Source organism: Rhinopithecus roxellana, chromosome 2 (genome assembly GCF_007565055.1).
Source record: "Rhinopithecus roxellana isolate Shanxi Qingling chromosome 2, ASM756505v1, whole genome shotgun sequence".
Lineage (NCBI taxonomy): Eukaryota > Metazoa > Chordata > Mammalia > Primates > Cercopithecidae > Rhinopithecus > Rhinopithecus roxellana.
In genome coordinates, this window is record NC_044550.1 from 109,331,602 (window position 1) to 109,353,597 (window position 21,996).

A 21,996-nucleotide genomic window follows, 5' to 3' on the forward strand; every position below is an offset into this window, starting at 1 on the left:
CGTCTTGATTTCTTGACCTCGTGATCCGCCCACCTCGGCCTCCCAAAGTGCTGGAATTACAAGTGTGAGCCACTGCGCCTGGCCCAACCCTATAAACTTTATAAAATTAATCAGAGAATATGAAAGGGGGAGACATGAAAATAAACCCAACTTGCATCACCTTCAGCATTGACCTTGAGGTCAGCCAGCTCAAATCTCCTTCCTCAGAGTTGTTTGAGGAACAACTATTGTTGTCCTAGGATCATGTAGACCCTGTTACAAGATTATACTTCCCCTTAACTACTCTATAGAAAACAATTTGAGAATTATGAAACATTATGTTTTTCCCTTTGAGCTATTCCTTCAGTTCCTGCATACCGATGAAACTACTGACTCAACTGGTCCACAGTTTAGTGGACCCCATAAGAGGCTGGCTCACCAAAGAATGCAGTTTTCACATCCTGATGATTTCATCCTCCTACCCTGACCAATCAAGGAGCCCAGTTATCCAGCCCCTTCCCCTTCATGATCCCCTTAAAAGCCCCAGCCAAGAACTCCTTGGGGAGATGGATTTGAGAGTCTCTTCCCATCTCCTTGCTCGGCACCTTGAGATTCTTAAACTTTCTCTGCTGCAAACCCTGCTCTCTGTGGAATGGGTCTGTTACTGCACAGTGAGCACATGAACCTGTTGGTCCTATAACAAGGGACTGAGAGTAACCCGAGGGGTTATGCCAAAGTGTGACTCAGTGCAGTCAATCAGCCCCAGGTACCTCAGAATGAAAGTATTAGATGAACAACTACGTGCGCTAAACTTCATGGTTTCTCAAAATATGGTACATGAGCACCCTTTGTTCGGCACCCAAACAAGTCACTAGGCATTGCCTTCGGCTGATAGGTGGGAGTGACCATGTATATCAGTCCATGGAATAACACTAAGACAGTCACAACTTGGAGATAAGTTAACCTCTCAGACTGCAATGAAGAATGAAAAGGTAATGGGCGAAGTCAGACTAATGAATAATCAGTAAACTACTGACTGAGGAGTGGTGCCCCCCATGAATCAATGTGGTGTTTTTATCAGGACATCTATAGTAACATCTGTGATGCTGAACGTAATAAGTGTATTAACCTGGAAGAACATGAATCTGTTGTGTTTGCTTTATCTAGGAAAGAACGACTATTAATAGCAGGAGATGGGTGGACATAAACCCTCTCCAGCAGGAATGAGAGAGCGAGCATTGGGGGTGGGGTGGGGAAGGGAAATGACAGTCACCGGTGGACACAGCTTGGGGCAGAAGCTTCAGTAAGTGTCACCAGGCCTGTGGGTCTCTGCGCTCTATTTTCTTATCCATCCAGTAGCCTCGAAGGGACCTGGATACCTGGAAGGGGCTGCCAAGGATGGAGTAAGTGGTCTTTGGAAAGACCTAATCTTTCTTGTAAAGTAATACATTGGCTTCCTGGTTTACCGTTCGGGTCTTTGGGGATAGTTATGTACCTATTCCTTTATAACAAACAAACACAACTTTAGTGGCATGAAAGAACAAAAATCATCCATTCTTATTATCTCCTACAGTCTGTGGATTACTGGGGCTAGGACTTCAGCTGGGGCATCGCCATGTGGTCTGGGCTTCCTGACAACATGGCCACTGGGTTCCAGGAGTGAATATCCTGAGAAAAAGCCAGTAGGAAACAGCATTGACTTTTATAATCTAGTCTTAGAGTCACAGAGTGTCACTTCTCCTATCCTCTATTGGTTAAAGCAGGCACAAAAGCCCTCCCAGCTTCAAGGGGAAGGGATGTAGACTTCACCTCTTGATGGGAGATGACAAGATCACATTATGAAACCAGCATGTGGGCCGAGGGGTGCTCCTGCACCATCTTTGGATCAGGTAGTCCAGCAGCCTGTCCTCTGGCAACAATAGCTCACACCCTTCCCTCATGCAAAATATACACATCCCCTCCCCAAAGACCCCTAAGTCTTACTCTTTTATGACATCAGGACAGGCAGGGATGGAATAAAGCCAGGTTTCCCCCACTCGCTCTGCCATGGAGGGACCCCTGTTCCTATTCCATTGATTGCAAAGAGAGAATTTCTCTTGAAATGTTTCCCGTCCCTGCCATTTAAGCAGTTCTGGGTTTGGCTGCCCTGAATCTATGTCAAGAAACATTGAAGGGGAAGAAGAGGAAACTCACCACCTTACTCATTTTTCTTGGAGTTTGGCTCTCCCTCTCCAACCCACCTGCTATTATTTCCTTGCAGAGTCCCTATTAAGTTGCTTTATGTATCCACTCTGGGGTTCTTAGAAGTAACCCATTGGGGAGCTACCATGGCATCGGCTCACTCTGTCTTAACTGGAACCAGAGCCACAAGCCATTTCTTAATTTTTGAGGTGTTTGCCATTTGGAGAGGCTGGGAATGATAAACCATTTTTCTTTCTTTTCGTTTTTCAAATCTTGCAAGTCCTGCCACCATTGGTTCCTTAACTCATCTCATTCTCTCTTATTTTTTATTTTATTTATTTATTTTTTTGAGACGGAGTCTCTCTCTGTCACCCAGGCTGGAGTGCGGTGGTGCGATCTCAGCTCGCTGCGAGCTCCGCCTCCCAGGTTCATGCCCTTCTCCTGCCTCAGCCTCCCGAGTAGCTGGGACTACAGGCGCCCGCCGCCACGCCCGACTAATTTTTTTTGTATTTTTAGTAGAGACGGAGTTTCACCATGTTAGCCAGGATGGTCTCAATCTCCTGACCTGGTGATCCACCCGCCTCGGCCTCCCAAAGTGCTGGGATTACAGGCGTGAGCCATCGTGCCTGGCCTATTTATTTTTCTTTTTTATTTTAATTTCTTTTTTTTTTTTTCGAGATGGAGTCTTGCTCTGTCGCCCAGGCTGGAGCGCAGTGGCACGATCTCGGCTCACTGCAAGCTCCGAGTTCAAGCAGTTCTCCTGCCTCAGCCTCCCAAGTAGCTGGGATTACAGGCGTCCGCCACCAGGCCCTGCTAATTTTTGTATTTTTAGTAGAAATGGGGTTTCTCCACATTGGCCAGGTTGGTCTTGAACTCCTGACCTCATGATCTGCCCACCTCAGCCTCCCAAAGCGTTGGGATTACAAGTGTGATCGGCCCTTTCTCTTTTATTTTATTGTGGCAGCTAGAAGTTAGGGGGCCCATGTGCCTGTCAATTCCCTCCACTCTGTCATGTAGTTCATTGAAACATTTTCTATTTTGCAAGTTATCCTGGGTTTCAATGTTGCTAAACTTCCCACCACTACACAAACCTGTCTTCCCTCTACCAGGTTTCAACAATATTTTCGTCATGTTTATTGAAGCCCTCACTGACAGACTTCTCAAGGCCCGTCTGCCTTCTATTCACTGCCTGGCCCCAAAGCCAGTGCCACACATTTTAGGTTTTTACTGCAGCAGCACCTACAAGGGTTCCAAAATCTGTATCATTAAAGTTTGATCAGAGAAGCAAAACCACCTTGAGCAAAACAAGGCATTTATTGAAGATATTAGGATAAACATTGTTGTGGGAGCTGCAACCTGCTGCTCCGTGTCCAGAAGTGGGCCTAAAGTCAGCAGGGCTGGCAAACGGATGTGAAGTGGGAGAGGGTAAGCGTGAGCTGCACCTGCAGGGAGGAGATGGAACTCCTGTGGATGGACTGAAACTGATGTCTTCCACATCAGCCTCTCAGGCCTCCAGCACTCCAGTTCTGACGCTGAAGATGGCCTGCAGGAAGGCTGGTGCGCTTCACCATGGAACTGCTCCCAAACCCAAGATTCCGTTCCAGCACTCCAGCTCTGACGCTGAAGATGGCCTGCAGGAGGGCTGGTGCACTTCACCATGGAACTGCTCCCAAACCCAAGATTCCATCAAGCTGAAGCAGCAATTCTGGTGGGAGCTGGAGGAACTGCAGGCACGGCTGCTGCCCCGTACCAGTACATTGAGCCAGTGGGTGCATGGCATTGTGTGTGAGCCACCATAGTGCTGGGCCCTACACAGACTTTGACTGTAAATATTACTGCTGTTTTACTTCTGCCTTCCAAATTTTGCTCCGATTTTTTGAGATACATAGTTCCAGCTTAGGCACATTGACACAGTACAAAGCCACCGCAATGGCTGGCCAGGGAGGGATTATGAATGCAGGCCGAGAATGCACCGGAAGCATTTGTCTATTTGTAGAGTAGGTACCATTCAAGGATTTATGTGAATCAGGTGCAAAGAACTCACACAAAGGTGGGGAAAGTTAGTGCTTAGAAATCAGTGATACTAGATAACCAATAAATACAAATAAACACATAGAAAAGCTTTAATAAAATAGTATTGGGCCGGGTGCAGTGGCTCATGCCTGTAATCCTAGCACTTTGGGAGGCTGAGGCGAGCAGGTCACCTGAGGTCAGGAGTTCCAGACCAGCCCGGACAACATGGTGAAACTAAAAAAACCACAAAAATTAGCTGGGCATGGTGGTGCATACCTGTAATCATAGTTCCTCGGGAAGCTGAGGCAGGAGAATTGCTTGAACCCAGGAGGTGGAGAGCGCAGTGAGCCGAGGTTGCAGAGAGCCGAGATCGCGCCATTGCACCCCAGCCTGGGTGACAGAGCAAGACTCTATCTCAAAAAAATAAAATTAAAAATAAATAAGTAAAATAGTATTGAAATGATGAATAATACTATTTCAGCACATCCTAAACTGATCATGCAGATAGTCAGAGGTTTTCTGCATGAGTTTGCTAGGGCTGCCATAACAAAATATCATGGACTGGGAGCTTTAACAACAGAAATTGATTTCTCACGGTTCTGGAGGCAGAATGTTCAGGACCAAGGTATTGGTAGGCTTGGTTTCTCTGAATCCTCTCTCCGTGGCTTGCAGGGGGCTGTTTTCTTTTCTTTTCTTTTTCTTTGAGACCAAGTATTGCTCTGTCACCCAGGCTGGAGTGCAGTGGCACAATCTCAGCTCACTGCAACCTCTACCTCCCAGATTCAAGCAATTCTCCCGCCTCCGCCTCCTGAGTACCTGGGATTATAGGCGCCTGCCACCATGCCTGGCTAATTTTTGTATTTTTAGTAGAGATGGGGTTTCACCATGTTGATCAGGCTGATCTTGAACTCTGGACTTCATGATCCACCTGCTTCGGCCTCCCAAAGTGCTGGGATTACAGGTGTGAGTCACCACGCCCGGCAGCTTGCAGGTTCACATGGCTGCTTTCTTGCTGTGTGTTCACATGGTCATTCAGGACACCAGTGATACTGGATTAGGGCCCACTTTCATGACCCCTTTTTACCTTAATTCCCATTTTAAAGGCCTTATCTTCGAACACAGTCCCATTCTAAGGCACTGGGGGTTAGAGCTTCAATATATGAGTTTTAGGGAGACACAGTTGAGCTCATAACACTTTCTATAGAACAATCAAGTTTGAGACATGCCACATGCTATATTTTCTTCTTGGAAATTTGCAAAGTATATACGCATATGAATGACTGCAAAGTCCTGGAAAACATCCAGTATTCATCTTTCACACGCTCACTGTTTGAGCCATTATTGATTGATAACCCTCCACTGGCTTCCTTGATGCATTGGCTGAGCGCATTGAGCTGCCGCGTGGAAATATAATCTGCCGGCTGCCGCTGGCAGTCAGGAAGGGAAGGTGGACATGGGGAGAGCAAGCAAAAGCTGGAGTCTCAAGGAGATGAAGTGGAACCTGGGGCTGTATCTCATTAGAGCACATGTTGGCCTCTTCTCACTTCCAGGCCTCCGGCTTTGAAGATGCCCAGGGAGTTGCTTTGGAGGGCTACGTAGAGAGAATGGGATTGGTAAGTGGGCAAGAGGGTTGGCTGTTGCTAGATGGAACTGCCTCTTCCATCTGTTCCAAGGGGACTTCTGGATGGCCGGGGGCCTGGCATGTCCTGCCTCACCCACACTTGCTGGCCAGGGTGAGTGGCCTCTCACCCGGCCTAACCTTGCTACCCTCTTTGTTTTGCTCTTTGCAGGTGAAGAAAAGAGCAGAGCTGTAGATGCCACTGGAGCGTGGCCAGGCTGGGTGAGGACCCACACAGAAAGGTGTGGGCAGGCGTGGTGGATGGGGGCGGGGGTAAGACATGCACCCTGGGTAGTGAGCCAGTGCCCCCGTCACGCCCTGGCTGCAGGTGTCCAGCATCAGCGGTGTGCACATCCCACCTTGCAGGCCTCTCCTGGCTCATGGCCCACTTGCTGCATGCTACTCCTACCTCTCTGACCTCCTGCTGAGCTCAGCTATCCCAGCTCAGAGTTTCCCCTTTCTTCTTGAATACAATCCGGGTTCTCTCTGTTGACCCTGGACCCCCATTCTGAACAGTTCCCATGGTGCTGGCCTTCTCTCAATTATCTGAATGAAACCCCAGACTCACTGCAAGTCTTCAGCCAAGTGAAGATTTTCGGTGGCCTCTGCCACCCTGGCACTCGAGGGAGCAGATGTTTCTCTCTCTTCCTATAGTGCTCTTGTCATGAATCATCTCCAGGTCCTCCCAACAGCAGCGGTCAGCTCCTTATCTCGGCGGTGCTGTAACACTGGTATCTCTGCAGCCCGGGGAAGATGACGCTGTTTGAATGGAGCGTACATCTCTACAGTAACTGGCCTGGCACACGAGAGCAGGAAGTGCAGCTTCCTTTCCTGCAGGGTACAGTGCAGATTGCTTTTCCACGCATTATTTCTGCTCCTCGCACCACCCTCCCCAACCTGAAAGATAGAGCATATTGTCCTAATTTTACCGAGCAGAAAACTGGCTCCCAGAGAGCAGCTCTGCTCAGCTAGGGCATGTCAGAGCACTGCCTGGGACCCACATCTCCTGACTCCAGGGCCAGGGCACCTCCGGGCCCTCACACGGGTCTTAATAGAGATACATTTTATGTTTAAACCAGCCCTTGGGCCAAGCATCGTCCTCAGTCTCTCAGAACTTACTGCATTTTCTTCTAAATCCCAATTCAAAATACCTTTAGCATGGTGGTTCACACCTGTAACCCCAGTGGGAGGCTGAAGTGGGGGGACTGCTTGAAGCCAGGAGTTTGAGACCGGCCTGGGTAACAAAGTGAGACCCCATCTGTAAAAAATAAAAGAAATGAAAAATTAGCTGGGCGTGGAGATGCACCCCTCTAGTCCCAGCTACTCCAAAGGCTGAGGCAGGAGAATTTCTTAAGCCCAAGAGTTTGAGGCTGCAATAAGTCATGACTGTACCATAGCACTCCAGCCTGGGTGACAGAGAGAGACCCTGTCTCTAAAAAACAAAATAAATAAAAAACTAGCTGAGCATGGTGGCACATACCTGTAGTCCCAGCTCCTTGGGAGGCTGAGGCAGGAGAATTGCTTGAGCCTAGGAGGTCAAGGCTGCAGTGAGCCGTGACCGTACCACTGCACTCCAGCCTGGGTGACAGAGCGAGACTGTCTCAAAAAAAAAAAAAAAAAAAAAAAGTCCCTCAGTGGTCTCTGTCATAATACTCCCCTTGGTATTCACTGCACTTGGTAACCCTGAAACAATTCCTATAGTGAACCCCATTCACTGAATTGCTTTGGGAAACATACACTTTCTAAATTAAAGCTGTCATATCAGTGTGAGAGTTATGCTTACCCAGGAGGTCTGGACGCATTTCTCTCCTGGTTTGGCCTTGATCTGTTATCCTGGCAGCTTCCTTTTTCAGAATTTCCCTCATCTCTGCCTCCACAGTCGGCCCCCACCCCACATCTCACAGAATGTATTTGCATTCTAAGCAACACCCCTTCAAACCTCACACATATCTTTTTCTCCTATATGTATTTAAAAGTAATACATTTAAGGACGTGACAACTTAATTAAATACTCTTGAGATACTCACAAAATCATGGAAGTTGTCCATGGTGGTATTTCCTTTTTTTCTTTTCTTTTGTCTTTTTTTTTTTTTTTTTGGGATGGAGTCTAGCTCTGTTGCCCAGGCTAGAGCACAGTGGTACGATCTTGGCTCACTGCAACCTCTGCCTCCCGGGTTCAGGGAATTCTCTTGCCTCAGCCTCCCGAGTAGCTGGGATTACAGGTGCCCACCACCATACCCAGCTAATTTTTGTATTTTTGGTAGAGATGGAGTTTCATCATGTTGGCCAGGCTAGTCTGGAACTCCTGACCTCAGGTGATCCACCTGCTGCAGCCTCCCAAAGTGCTGGGATTACAGGCGTGAGCCACCGTGCCCAGCCCCATGGTGGCACTTCTTAAGCAGAATTTTGTGTTCATGCCATCGAGAAAGGGCTAGTAAAATATTTTGTATTTCTTAAAGACTTAGTTTAAAAAGCATTGTAAAAATGTTTTCTCACCAGATCCTTAAACAGTCTCTAAGAGGATTAGGCCGGTTGGTATTTTACAGATGAGGAAACAGGCTCAGAGTAGGTAGGTGACTTGGAGCACCCCACAGCTGATGTGGAGAGAGGTCTTCTGAGCTAAGGTCCATGCACATTGTCTGTACCACACCACACTACACGGGCTGTAGACAATGTGCACTGACTTTAGCTCAGAAGACCTCTCTCCACATCATGGATAAATGTAGCTTTTATCCAGAGGGCCTATGGATGCCCTCTTTGTTGGACCAGTGCCCTGTAATAAAAAGCACACTTTATCCTCTGTTGGAAGTTCCATGTCCACAATTCCGTTAAGAATTCTGGCCTGTTCTTGCTCCCTTGCTGGCTGTAAGTGATGGAGATGTGGCTGAAACGACCATGGGGAGAGTTTCAGCAACATCTTGTTTGTTCCCCTGAGTCTGGGATACAGAACAGTCTCTTCCTTTAGCTTCCTAGTCTCCTGGGTGCGAGAGGGGAAGGACATCCGTTTACATCAGGGTGTCCAATCTTTTGGCTTCTTCTTCCTTGGGAAGAAGAAGAATTGTCTTGGGTCACACATAAAACACACTAACGATAGCTGATGAGCTAAAAAACAATCACACACACACAAAATCTCATGATGTTCTGAGAAAGTTTACGAATTTGTGTTGGGCCACAAAGCTGTCCCGGGCCTCCTCGCAGCCCATGGGCTGTGAGGTTGGACAAGCTTGATTTACACCAATTGCAGGAGAAATCACTAGGTTGATGGAGTTCAGAACCAATTGTGGCCTCAAGAAAGCTTCTCATTCCCTCGCTACTGCCAGATAAAAATGGGAGAGTCTGAAAGCAAATCTCTCTCTACGCAGGGTTTGGAAACTTGTCATTATGGAAGGAGATACAGCCTGATAGTGTATGACCTTCTGCTGGTTTTGTCCAAGTTAAGCCAGACTTTATGAGAACAAACCAGTCACATGAAAAGCTAGAGAAGAACATACCAGGAATAGAGACTAGGAAACAGGGAGCCCTGAAGGAATGAAGGAATGCACAGAGTGAGTTTCAGTGACAGAAAGGTCTTCAGTGTGGCTAAAGCAGAAGTTGGCAAACTTCTTTCGTGGTGGGCCAGCTAGTGAATATCTCAAGCTTTGTGGGCCATTTAGCCGTGGCTGCAACAGCTGAGCTCTAAAAAATAAGAGCGGCTTCTTTAGCCTAAAAGCAACCCTGGACAATGCCCTATGTTGCCACAAAACTTTATTTATCAACACTGGAATTTGAATTGCATCTCATTTTCATGTGTCACAAAATACTGCCTTTCTTTTTTCTTTTTTCTAGCCATTTAAAAATGTAAAAATCATTCTTGGTTCAGCGGCTGTACAAAAACAGGCAGTAGACTGGCTTTTGCCTGTGGGCTGTCGTGTGGAGACCTCTATGCTAAGCACTGTGAGCAGGGAAAAGAATAGTTGCAGATGAAATTAGAAAGTTAGGCAAAGGCCAGACCATATGCAGAGAGAGGTTTGTAAGCCATTGAAGGGAGTGTGAATTTTATTCTAATTGCTGTGGGGAATGTGTGAAGAACTTTAGGCAGGAAAGTGACATGATATATTTGAATCACACTCTGGTGCCTCTGAGCAGACTGAACTATTGGGGAAAAAAAAAGTAGAAGCAGAGATACTGATGAGGAGTCTGCTCCAGCAGACCAGGCAAAGATGATAAAGCATGACACTGGGAATTCCATCCTCAGCCTCAAAAGGGATGATGTCTTGGGGTGAGAGAGTGTTTAAGTATCCAAGAGTGCCCGGCACATACTTTATACTCAGAATGTTAGCGCCACATGCTTTTTTTTTCAGTTTCTTTGCTGGAAAAAGCTAAGGATACTTGACTTTATCCAAATCTCTAAAATGGGTCGTTGTACTTAAAACTGGTGAGATAATGTCATTAAGAACAAGTAGACATATGTTTAAGTTCTATTAATGACTCTGTGACAGAATTCAGGCACACATGCACACACACACACACACACACACACACACATATGTATGTTAATTTTAGGTGTCAGTGACTGGGCTAAGGGATGCCCCGATAGCTGGTAAAACATTACTTTTGGGTGTGTCTGTGACTGTATTTTAGGAAGAGGTTAGCATTTGAGTCTGTAGGCTGAAAAAAGAAGATCTGCCCTCATCCATGTGGGTAGGCATCATCCATTCTTTTGAGGAAGTGCCAGAATAGAACTTAAAGCCAAAGGAAAGGTGATCAAACATTCTCTGTTTGAATGAGAATATCCATCTTCTCCTGCCCTTAGACATCAGTGCTCCTGGTCCTTGGACCTTCAGACTTGAACCAGGACTTACATCACCAGCTCTCCTGGTTGTCAGGCCTTCAGACTTGAACTGAATTATACCACTGGCTTGCCTGCTTCTCCAGCTTACACATGGTGGTGGGACTTCTTGGCCTCCATAAACGCATGGGCCAATTCCTGTAATAAATTGCTCTCTCTCTCTCATAAATATATGGTGTGTGTGTGTGTGTGTGTGTGTGTGTGTACACAGACACACATACCTATAGATATATGGTATTAGGGTTCTCTACAGAAATAGAACCAATAGTTTAAATACCCCTGAGGGTCACGGGAATCTAACCATGTCAATGGAGTCTTTTTTAACACTATTAACTGAAGAAAAATGGGTCCCCTTTAATGATTTTTAAGATTAGGGAACAAAAATAAGTCCAAAGGAGTCACATCAGGACTGTAAGGTGGATGCCTGATGATTCCCATTTAAACTCTTGCAAAAATGCCCTTGTTTGATGAGCAGAATGAGCAGGAGCATTGTCCGGGTAGAGAAGGAGTCTGTGGTGAAGCTTTCCCAGCAATTTTCTGCTAAAGCTTTGACTGACTTCCTCAAAATATAATAAGCAGATGTTATTGTTCTTTGGAAATCCACAAGGTCAACAAGCAAAATGCCTAGAGCATTCCCCGAAACAGTCACCGTTGCTCTTAACCAGTCCTCTTTCGCTCTGCCTGGACCACTTCCACCTCTTGGTAGCCACGGCTTTGATTGTGCTTTGTCTTCAGGATTGTACTGGTAAGGCCATGTTTCCTCTCCTGTTACAATTCTTTGAAGAAATGCTTCAGATTCTTGATCCCTCTTGTTTAAAGTTTCCATAGAAAGCTCTGTTCTTCTTTGCGGCTGATCTTGGAGCAACAGTTTTGGCACCCATTAAGGGGAAAGTTTGCTCAACTTCATTTTTTAGTCAGAATTGTGTAAGCTGAACCAATCGTGATGTCTGTAGTGCTGGCTATTGTTTCTGCTGTTAATTGTCAGTCCCCTTTAATCAGGGCAGGAACAAGATTTTTTTTTCCTTGCAAATTGATGTGAATAGTCTGCTGCTGTGGGCTTCATCTTCAGCATTGTCTCATCCCTTCTTGAAACAATTTTCTGGGGCTCCTGGAGGCAGCAGAAGCTGAGGCCTGGAGCCGGGCAGCCCTAGGAGGTGTCTTAGCCACAGCAGGTATCCTTCGGGGGCCACAGGCCGCCCACCTGCCTCAGGCCCTCAGCCACCCCTCCCCTCCCTGCACCCAGTCCCCAGTCGTGCCAGAGATGCCGCGCTGCTGCCTGGTGGGAATTGGGGGAAGGGAAGTCGAGAAGAAGGTCCTGGGGAAGAGCTTGGGCCTGCTGCCCACACAGACTGCCATGGCCGAGGAAATAGGATCCTGGCCATCCCTGTACCTGTCTTCTTGGAAGGAGCAGGGCCGGAGTGCAGGGGCGCCTTGTAGCTGTGCCTGCGAGGAGCAGGATTCCGCTGCAGACCCTCAGCCAGCAGCTGCAGGCTCTAGGTGGTTGTTTTCACACCAGTGACAAATGACATGGCCAGACACACTGCAATGTCTGAAGAAACCTCTGTAGAAGAGCAGGATGCTTTGGACGCGCTGTGGCCCACACAGAGGCTGCCAAGCAGATGGAACCTGCACCCGGCCAGTTTGACCAAAGAAGCCCCCATACTCTCTGTGAAGGATTTCCAGCCAGAAGCTGTTGTGTCAGTAACAGTCAAAAAAAAAAAAAAAAAAAAAAAAAAATCAAAACAACGACAACAACAACAAACACAAACCCACCAACACTAAAGATCAGTTTTGAGTCTGGTTTGGAAGCTAGGAGCCAGTTCTGCAGAGGCACTGAAATGGTGAGATGCCACCCTAATAGCTGGACCTGCAGGTCCCTCCATCATGCCAGGGAGAGTGCTCCATTCACCATGCCTCAGCTTCTGGTTCTGGTTTCCAAGTTCTTTCTGTATTGCAGGGGTGTTAAAGCTAGAGGGGACTTTACCCACTTCCTCTTATGCCTAGATCTGAATATGGAGGTCAAGAGGGGAAACTGACATGTCCTAAGTCCGAGTAGAGTGAACACCCTGCAGAGAGGCCTGGCCTGCTCGCTCATCAGACTCTGGGACTTGTGCTGCGAATTCTTTACCCTTTTATAGGTTCCTTTTTTTTTTTTTTTGAGACAGAGTCTCGCTCTGTCTCCCAGGCTGGAGTTCAGTGGTGCGATCTTGGCTCACTGCAAGCTCTGCCTCCTGGGTTCACGCCATTCTCCTGCCTCAGCCTCCCGAGTAGCTGGGACTACAGGCACCCGCCACCATGCCTGGCTAATTTTTTGCATTTTTTTTTTTTTTTTAGTAGAGACCGGGTTTCACCATGTTAGCCAAGAGGGTCTTGATCTCCTGACCTCATGATCAGCCCACCTTGGCCTCCCAAAGTGCTGGGATTACAGGCGTGAGCCACTGTGCCCAGCCTACCCCTTTATAAGTTCTATACCTACTTCATTTTGTGTACTTACAAAGATAAAAGCATTTAATCATTAGTTATCAATGTTAAGTACACAGCAAAAGCATAAATACGACCTTTATTCTTGGCTTCAAACCTGATCTAACTTACTGAATTTCTTATGGGGTCACAGATTCAGGGAGATTCAGGGTGAATGACTGATTGTATTTGTTTTCTAGGGCTGCTGTAAAAGATTATCACAAATCTGGTGGTTTAAAAAACAAAACAGAAACAGGAATTTATTCTTTCACCGTTCTGGAGACCAGAAATCTGAAATCAGGGTGCCAGTAAGGCCCTAATCCTTGCAAAGTTTCCAGGGAGAATCCTTCCTTGCCTCTTCCAGCTTCTGGTGGCTCTTGCAGTTCCTTGGCTTGTGGCTGCATCACTCCACTCCCGGCCTCTGTCTTTGCATGGACTTTTCCTCTGGGTATGCATCTTCTCCTCTATCTCTTATAAGGACACTTGTCCTTAGATTTAGGGCCCTCACCCAGGTTATCCAGGATGATCTTCTCATCTTAACATCCTTAATTGAATTATATCTGCAAAGACTCTTTTTTTTTTTTTTTTTTTTTTTCCCTTAGAGGATTGCATTCACAGGTTTTGGGTGTTTGGACATGGACATATATTTTGCGGGGGTCACCATTCAACCTGCTACAACTATAGACTTTGTCTTGGACAAAAGGTTACTTTAGGAAATCAGCAGCGTAATTCGTCTACATATAAGATGCAGGTTGACGCATTGCGCTGGAATCATTTCCTAATTGTTTCCAGTATGCACATCTTACCTCTTTGATTAAGTTCTAAGTTGTATGTCCAGGGCTTTTAAAATTGAATTCCTCAATCTCATTATGAACTAGTATCATCCCATTGTCTTGGCTTGCAAGATTCTGATAAGTTTGCTGTTAACTTTATTTTTGTTCCTTGTATATAATATGTTCTCTTCTCTGGCTGCTTTAAAAATTTTTCTCTTTATCATGAGTTTTCAGAAATTTAATTATGATATGCCTTATTGTGTTTTTTATTTGTCTGATTACCTTGCTTAGGGTTTGTTGAGCTTCTGGGATCTGTGATCTTAATACTTTCATCAGACTTGGAAAAATTTTGTTCATTATTTCTTCAAATATTTTTCTCTGGCCTCCGTTTCTCATTCTGAGACTTCAGTTATATGTTTTTTTCAGACAGCTTTGCGTTATCCCGAGAATCACTCAGTCTCTGTGCATTTTTTCTTTCAGTCTTTTAAAGAAAGTTTTGTGCTTTATTTTGGACACATTAGATTACTATGAGTTTCTGTCCCTGTGTCTTTTCTGTCTAATTTTCTGCTAATCTTACCTGTGAATTGTTAAGAATGAAGTTTTATTTTAGAATAGTCATAGATTTATAGAAAAATTGTGAAGATATACAGAGTTACTGTATACTCCTTGTATTGGTCCATTCTTGCATTGCTATAAAGAAATGCCAGAGACTGGGTAATTTATGAAGAAGAGAGGTTGAATTGGCTTACGGTTCTGTAAGCTGTACAAGAAGCATGAATCTGGCATCTGCTTGGCTTCTAGGGAGGTCTCAGGAAACTTTCAATCATGGTGGAAGGCAAAGGGGAAGCAGGCAGCACATCTTACATGGCCGGAGCAGGAGGAAGAGAAAGAGGGGAAAGGTTCTACACATTTTTAAATGACCACATCTCACAATAACTCACTCACCCACTATTGCCAGGACAACACCAAGGGGATGTGTTAAGCCAGGAGAAGCCACCCCCATGATCCAATCATCTCCTACCAAGCCCCACCTCCAACATTGGGTATCACAACTCAAAATGAGATTTGGGTGGGAACACAGATCCAAACCATGTCACCCCAACCCAGTTTCAATTTTCTGCATATGGCTAGCCAGTTTTCCCAGCACCATTTATTAAATAGGGAATCCTTTCCCCATTGCTTGTTTTTGTCAGGTTTGTCGAAGATCAGATGGTTGTAGATATGCAGTCTTAGTTCTGAGATCTCCATTCTGTTCCATCGGTCTATGTGTCTTGTTTTTGTACCAGTACCATGCTGTTTTGGTTACTGTAGCCTTGTAGCATGGTTTGAAGTCAGGCAGTGTGATGCCTCCAGCTTTGTTCTTTTTGCTTAGAATTGTCTTGGCTATACAAGCTGTTTTTTTGTTTCATATGAATTTTAAGGTAGTTTTTTTTTTTTCTTCTAATTCTGTGAAGAATGTCAGTGGTAGTTTAATGGAGATAGCACTGAATCTGTAAATTACTTTGGGCAGTATGGCCATTTTCACAATATTGATTCTTCCTATCCATGACCATGGAATGTTTTTCCATTTGTTTGTGTCCTCTCTGATTTCCTTCAGCAGTGGTTTGTAATTCTCCTTGAAGAGGTCCTTCACTTGCCTTGTTAGCAGTATTCCTAGGTATTTTCCTCTTTTTGTAGCAATTGTGAATGGCAGTTCAGTCATGATTTGGCTCTCTGCTTGTCTATAAGAATGCTTGTGATTTTTGCAGATTGAACATATTTTTTAAAAAGATAAAAATAAAAACAACAATAAAATAATACAAATAAAAATACAGTATAACAACTTTTACATATAATTTACATTGCATTAGGTACTATAAGTAATCTAGAGATGATTTACTGTATACAGGAGGATGCGCATAGGTTATATACAAATACTGCTCTGTTTTATGTAAGGGAGTTGAGTATCTGTGAATTTCATCATCCATGGGGTCCTCGAACTAATTGCCCTTGGATACTGAGGGATGACTGTACTTTATTTATTTTAATGCTCAAAATTTTACAGCATTGACTTGCCTCAGTTTGCTACTGTGTTCCTTTGACATTTTACTTTTTAGCACTTTCTTACATACTACCGTTTTTTAATAGCACTTTTAAACTTCTGGCACTATAAGATGCTCCAGGCTCATCTTGTATATTTCTGCCCCACTCCTAAAATCAGTCATTTCTCCAAGGAGGCCTGGTTCTTTTGTTGGAGAATCGTTTTAGAAACCAACATCTGAGCACTGGCTCTACTAAGTGAAATTTTCATTTCAGATGGTGTACTTTTTTTTTTTTTTTTGAGACAGAGTCTTGCTTTGTCGCCCAGGCTGGAGTGCAGTGGCGCGATCTTGGCTCACTGCAAGTTCTGCCTCCCGGGTTCACGCCATTCTCCTGCCTCAGCCTCCTGAGTAGCTGGGACTACAGGCACCTGCCACCACACCTGGCTAATTTTTCTATATATATATATATATATATATTTTAGTAGAGATGGGGTTTCACTATGTTGGTCAGGCTGGTCTCAAACTCCTGACCTCGTAATCCTGACCTCGTGACCTTGGCCTCCCAAAGTGCTGGGATTACAGGCGTGAGCCGCTGCGCCCGGCCCAGATGGTGTACTTTTATCTTAGAAATTTCATTTGGTTCTTTTTTGAATATCTTCCATTTATTTTCTCATTAGCTTCAGATTTTCCTTGAGATATGCATTCACAATTATAAAAGCTCTTTAAAAATATTCTTACCTGCTAGTTCTATCATCTCTGGCTTTTATCTGATTGTCCTTATTGATTGATTTTTTCTCTCGATTGTGGGTTATATTTTCTTACTTTTTGACACGTTTGGTAATTTTTTAAATTGGATTTTAGACATTGTGAATTTTACATTGTTGTGTGTCTGGATTTTTGTTTACTTGTTTTCTGTCTTACTTTAACAATATTTTGGTTTTGTTTAGGCAGGCAGTTATACTTGCAGATCAGTCATCCCTTGAGACCTGATTTTAGCTTTGCTCAGGCAAGGCTAAAATACCTTTCAGTCCGATTGTTCAGCCATACCAGAGAGACATGAATACCTTTGATAATCAGTAAGGCCTCTCCATTCTGGCTCTCAGAAGTTCGATCAATTCTAAGGCCCACGCGAGCTCTGGGAATATTTAGTTTAGCATGTTTTAGTCATTCTTTGTCCAGCAGAGTGGAATATTGTTGTCCACATACATGGTCCACTACTCAGCAAACGCTCAAGTAGACATACTCTGTATAATCACTTCTCTTCCAGAACTCTGCTTCACAACTTCCAGCTGCCTCAGCCTAACTGATCGCTGATGTTTGTTTTCTCAACTCCCTTTCCTGGCTCTCTTTGAGTCCTCCATCATTGCAACTGCAGTACGAAAACTGCCCCTGTCATAGATGATCATAGGGCTTACTTCGTTTCTTTCTTTCTTCTCAAGGATCATAGTCTTGTGCTGCCTATTACTTAATGCCTGAAAACAGTTGCTTTATATGTTTTGTCCAGTTTTCTACTTGGTTTCTTCAGGATTTCAAGTCCAGTGCGTTTACTCTCTCATGGCCAACGGTCCTTTTAGTTCTTAATTGTAATGATGGTCTTAATCTCCACATCTGATCTTCATTCAAATGTTGTGCTATACATTGGGAAGTCTTTTAAATTTGGCAAATCATGCTCTTGGAAATTTTTTAGGAAACATTCTTATATTATGTCTTTGCTAACTTCCTGTCTACTGTCATCTAAATTTTCATTTTCTGGAATTTCCATTGGATATTGGATCCCTTGGATTGAACCTCCATTTTCCTTGCTTCTTTCATTTGTTTTGGATACCGCCCTTTTCTTTATTATTTCCTTATATCTTATATGAGATTTACTTGACCTTACCTTCTGTATGAGTCAGTCTTCACAATGCCATAAATAACTACCTGAAACTGGGTAATTTAAAAATGAAAGAATTTTATTTGACTCACAGTTATGCATGGCTGGGGAGGCCTCAGGAAACTTATAATTATGGCGGAAGGTGATGGGGAAGCAAGGCAGGCCTTACATGGCAGCAGGAGAGAGAGAGAACAAAGGGAGAAGTGCCACCCCACCCTTTCAAACCATCAGGTCTCGTGAGAACTCCATCACTATCATGAGAACAGCATGTGGGAAACCACCCCCATGATCTAATCACCTCCCACCAGGTCCCTCCCTCGACATGTAGGGGTTAAAATTTGAGATGAGGTATGGGTGGGGACACAGAGCCAAACCATATCATCTTCCAATTATTCTACTGAATTTTAAATTTCTATCATATTTTTATTTCTAAGAGCTTTTCTTTGTTCTCTATTCATTTTTATATTCATTTGCTCTTATTTCACAGATGCAATATGTTCTTTCACATCACTAATGATATTAATTAAAGTTTTTTTGTAGTCTTTTTCCTTGTGTCATCTTTTTTCTGGTTCTTCTATTCTGTTTTTCATCTTGGTCATGTAACAGTTTTTCCTTGAGTGTCTCTTCACCCAGCGGGGGTTCACTTTTTAAAAGTAAGGCACCAAGGGCCAGTGCAGTGGCTCACGCCTGTAAACCCAGCAATTTGGGAGGCTGAGGTGGGACAATTGCTGGAGCCCAGGAGGTTGGGGCTGCAGTGAGCTGTGGTCGTGCCACTGCACTCTAGCCTGGGTGACAGAGTAAGACTCTGTCTCAATAATAATAATAATAACACATCAAAAAGGCTGACCAGAAAGCTCTGTGTACATGTGCTGGGCTTATGACACTGGTGGCCTTCGCTGAGGAAAATTGAGGGACCAACTCCACTGAGGAAAATTGAGGGTCTCCAAATATCATGAGTTTGCACGTATTTTCTCTGGGATCGCATCCTGCAATTTCTTTTCTGAGGATTTTACTCTGGTGGCTTTTCTGGGTCTGAGCAGTGGGAGGGGGATGGAGATATCTCACTATTTACTAAGCTGACTGTTCCTCAATTCTTTTGCCTAGAAAGAACTCCATTTCTGTCCTCTTCAGTATCTGCAGGGAGAGGAGTCAACCAGCCACTTGAGAACTGGATGGAGGCTGAGAATTGGAGTGATCTAACTGTTCCTTATTAGGCTTTGGTTTAATCCTGCTGTCCTTCTGTTTAGTTTCCCCTATTCCTGTGCCTTTTGCCTTTGAAGGTTCTATATGGAAAATTAACTCACTTCCCATAGAAAGCCCTTCAACTCCCTTTGTGGGGAATAAGGTTTGACTTTCTTTCTCTCTGCTAAATCATTTGTCATTCCTTTTCCCAAATTTCTTTTTTCTCATTGACACATAATAGATGTACATATTTTGGGGAGTACATGTGATAATTTGTTGCATTCATATACATTGTGTAAAGATCAAATCAGGGTAACTGGGATATCCATGACCTTAAATATTTAACTTTCTTCCAAAATTCTGTCTTCGCATTTCATGTTTATAGATATTTCTTGGTTTCCTAAGGATGGGGTGTGTTTCTGTGACTTGTTCTCCTTGCTGTTTCTGAGTTATTTTTGAGAGAAGGCAGCCAGTGAGTATGTCTTTACTCTGCCATTCTGAAACCAGGTCTCTTACATTTTTATAGCAGAAAACATGGCTTACCATGTCATGGATTTCTATAGTGCCTTTGGTTTTTAAAGTTTAAAGCCTAAAGTTAAGAGATAAACAAACTTTTAATCTAATTTGGGCTTTACATTGGCTAACTGGAAGAGATGAATTCTACAGAAAAAGGGCTATGGATACATACCACCAAGCATCTGGGTAGAATACTACGTTAGTGCACAGGTGTTCTGCCTGTGTGACCACAAGGTAAGCATCTGGATATTAGATATTGTCTTTGTTAGTTTTCACCAGATGTTTGGTGTTATAGAATAGACATAGACATGTAATTAAATTAACTCGTGAGTGAAACACTGGGTTAACAAATAACTTGAAGCTACTCTTCTGTACATCCTGTGTGTGAGCATGAATAAGTGAGCCTTTCATTACATCAGCCCATCCACTGATGAATGCTGTAAGAGGGGCCAAGGAATTCATGTCTGCGGGCACTAATCTGGTAACTGTAACTTTTCAGTTTTTCTCTGTCATTCCTAAGGAATCTGTTAAAGTATCACAAGGAGATAGTTTCCATCTACGTTTTCAGAGGCCGAAGAGCTGCCTTAGAGAACTGATTAAATGCACGTATTTCTTCCACATGTTGGATGTAGGATTCCTCCTACTATCCCTAATTTAACTGGGAAACAACCCTTCTTTCATAACTCTACTGATATCTTGAATATATAATTCAGCAAAATCCCCTTGGCTTGAAAACTGAGCTGGATTGGACTAGAGGACTGAATGCATTTGTCAGATTGGTGCTCTCGGTGGAGTGAGATGTTTAAGTCTGAAGGCTATGTCAAGGCTTTTTAAGGCTGGATATTAGCAACAGATACATATACACACATAAATCTATTTTCAATTACTCTGCTCTTTATTTTCAACCTGTTTTGTAAGGTAGACCTCAAATCCCACTCCTTGGGGGAAGCTTTCTGCACCTTTCCTTGGGTGTCCTCACTGGCTTCCTTGTTTAAGATTGGCAGTTGGTTAGCTCTGTGCTTGACTGATGCCAGTGTCACCTTGAAATGAGGGACCTCTATCTCCTGTACCTCAGAAGAGGTACAGTGGAAACTGGATGAAGACACCTGCTCTTCCCGAAGCCTCTGAACTGGCGCTGTGGGCTTAGAGTAGTGTTGAGCAGAAATGTACACAGCACTTTGTTCTCCATGCACACTCAGTGCACCCGGCCCCACCAGCAGCTTCCTTCCTGGGGATGCATCCAGCCGGCCTGGAAGCTGCCAGGTCGGTTCTCTTAAGGTGATTTAGGCAAACTCCATGGTATAAGGCAAAGGACTTCCAGAGCAGATGCAGGATTCAGGCCAGCATAAGAGGAATGTCCCTTCACTCCTCACAGTTCTACACTTTAGGAAACTCTCATCCTTTAGACAGCCGATATACACAGGAAGGGCTAAGATGGGCCACTGTCACAGGGAGAGCCAGCAGCCTCAGAGAGAACTGAGATGATTGCTGGTTAAAAGTCTCCGTGTGGGTCTATTGGATGGCTTTGGGTAAAAGGACTCCTGCAGCCAGGCATGGTGGCTCACACCTGTAATCCCAGCACTTTGGGAGGCCGAGGTAGGTGATGACTTGAGCTCAGGAGTTTGAGACCAGCCTGGGCAACACGGTGAAACTCTGTCTCTACGAAAAATACAAAAAATTAGCCAGATGTGGTGGCACACGCCTGTGGTTCCAGCTGCTCAGGAGGCTGAAGTGGGAGGATCACTTCAGCCTGGGAAGTCGAGGCTGCACTGACCTCAGACTGCGCCACTGAACTCTAGCCTGAGCAACAGAGTCAGGCTTTGTCTCGAAAAAGCAAACAAAAAAAGGAACTTCTGCCAGAAGGCCCTTGGAGTGATATAAACATAGTTGGCAGTAAAAAAATATTTATAATTAATTACCCAGGGCAGGTCACACACACAAATACACACACACACACACACACACAACACCTAATAAAACAGAAATCAGAAACTAGTGATTTTATTTTCTCTTTAATTTTTTCATTTTCACATTTTCATTTTGTTTTAAAAATTTCACTTTTTTCAATATAAAAAGAATAACTGACCTATCGTCAAGGTAACCAATATTAATAGCTTGGCATGTCCACCTTTTTATCTTTTCTTAATTCTAACTTTTTGGAGGGTGTCACTGTTGCTTTTGCGAAAAGGAGATTATAGTATGAACATTTATTCGCATATTGACTTTCATTCTTTACAATACATCCTGTCCTCTTTCTAGATCAACAGATTTTTTTTTTTTTTTCTTTTTTGAGACAGAATCTCACTCTGTCGCATAAGCCAAAGGGCAATGGTGCATTCTTGGCTTACTGTAACCTCTGCTTCCTGGGTTCAAGTGATCCTCCCAACTCAGCCTCCTGAGTAGTTGGGGCTACAGGTGCACATCACCAATACAGCTAATTTTATTTATTTATTTTATTTTTTATTTTTGTAGAGATGGGATTTCACTATGTTGCCCAGGCTGGTCTCAAACTCCTGAGCTCAAGCCATCCACCCACCTTGGCCTCCCAAAGT

The 21,996-nt window shown here is 44.3% G+C and overlaps 1 long non-coding RNA gene across 1 annotated transcript; it reads right to left on the minus strand.

The window, feature by feature from the left end:
- Positions 1-5,053: 5,053 nt before the first annotated feature.
- On the minus strand, positions 5,054-7,016 carry LOC115893662. The gene is made up of 3 exons (XR_004053725.1): positions 6,964-7,016; positions 6,360-6,622; positions 5,054-5,764 (listed from the first exon to the last, which is right to left on the minus strand). It is a non-coding gene; the product is annotated as an uncharacterized LOC115893662 (long non-coding RNA).
- Between the last annotated feature and the right edge of the window lie 14,980 nt (positions 7,017-21,996).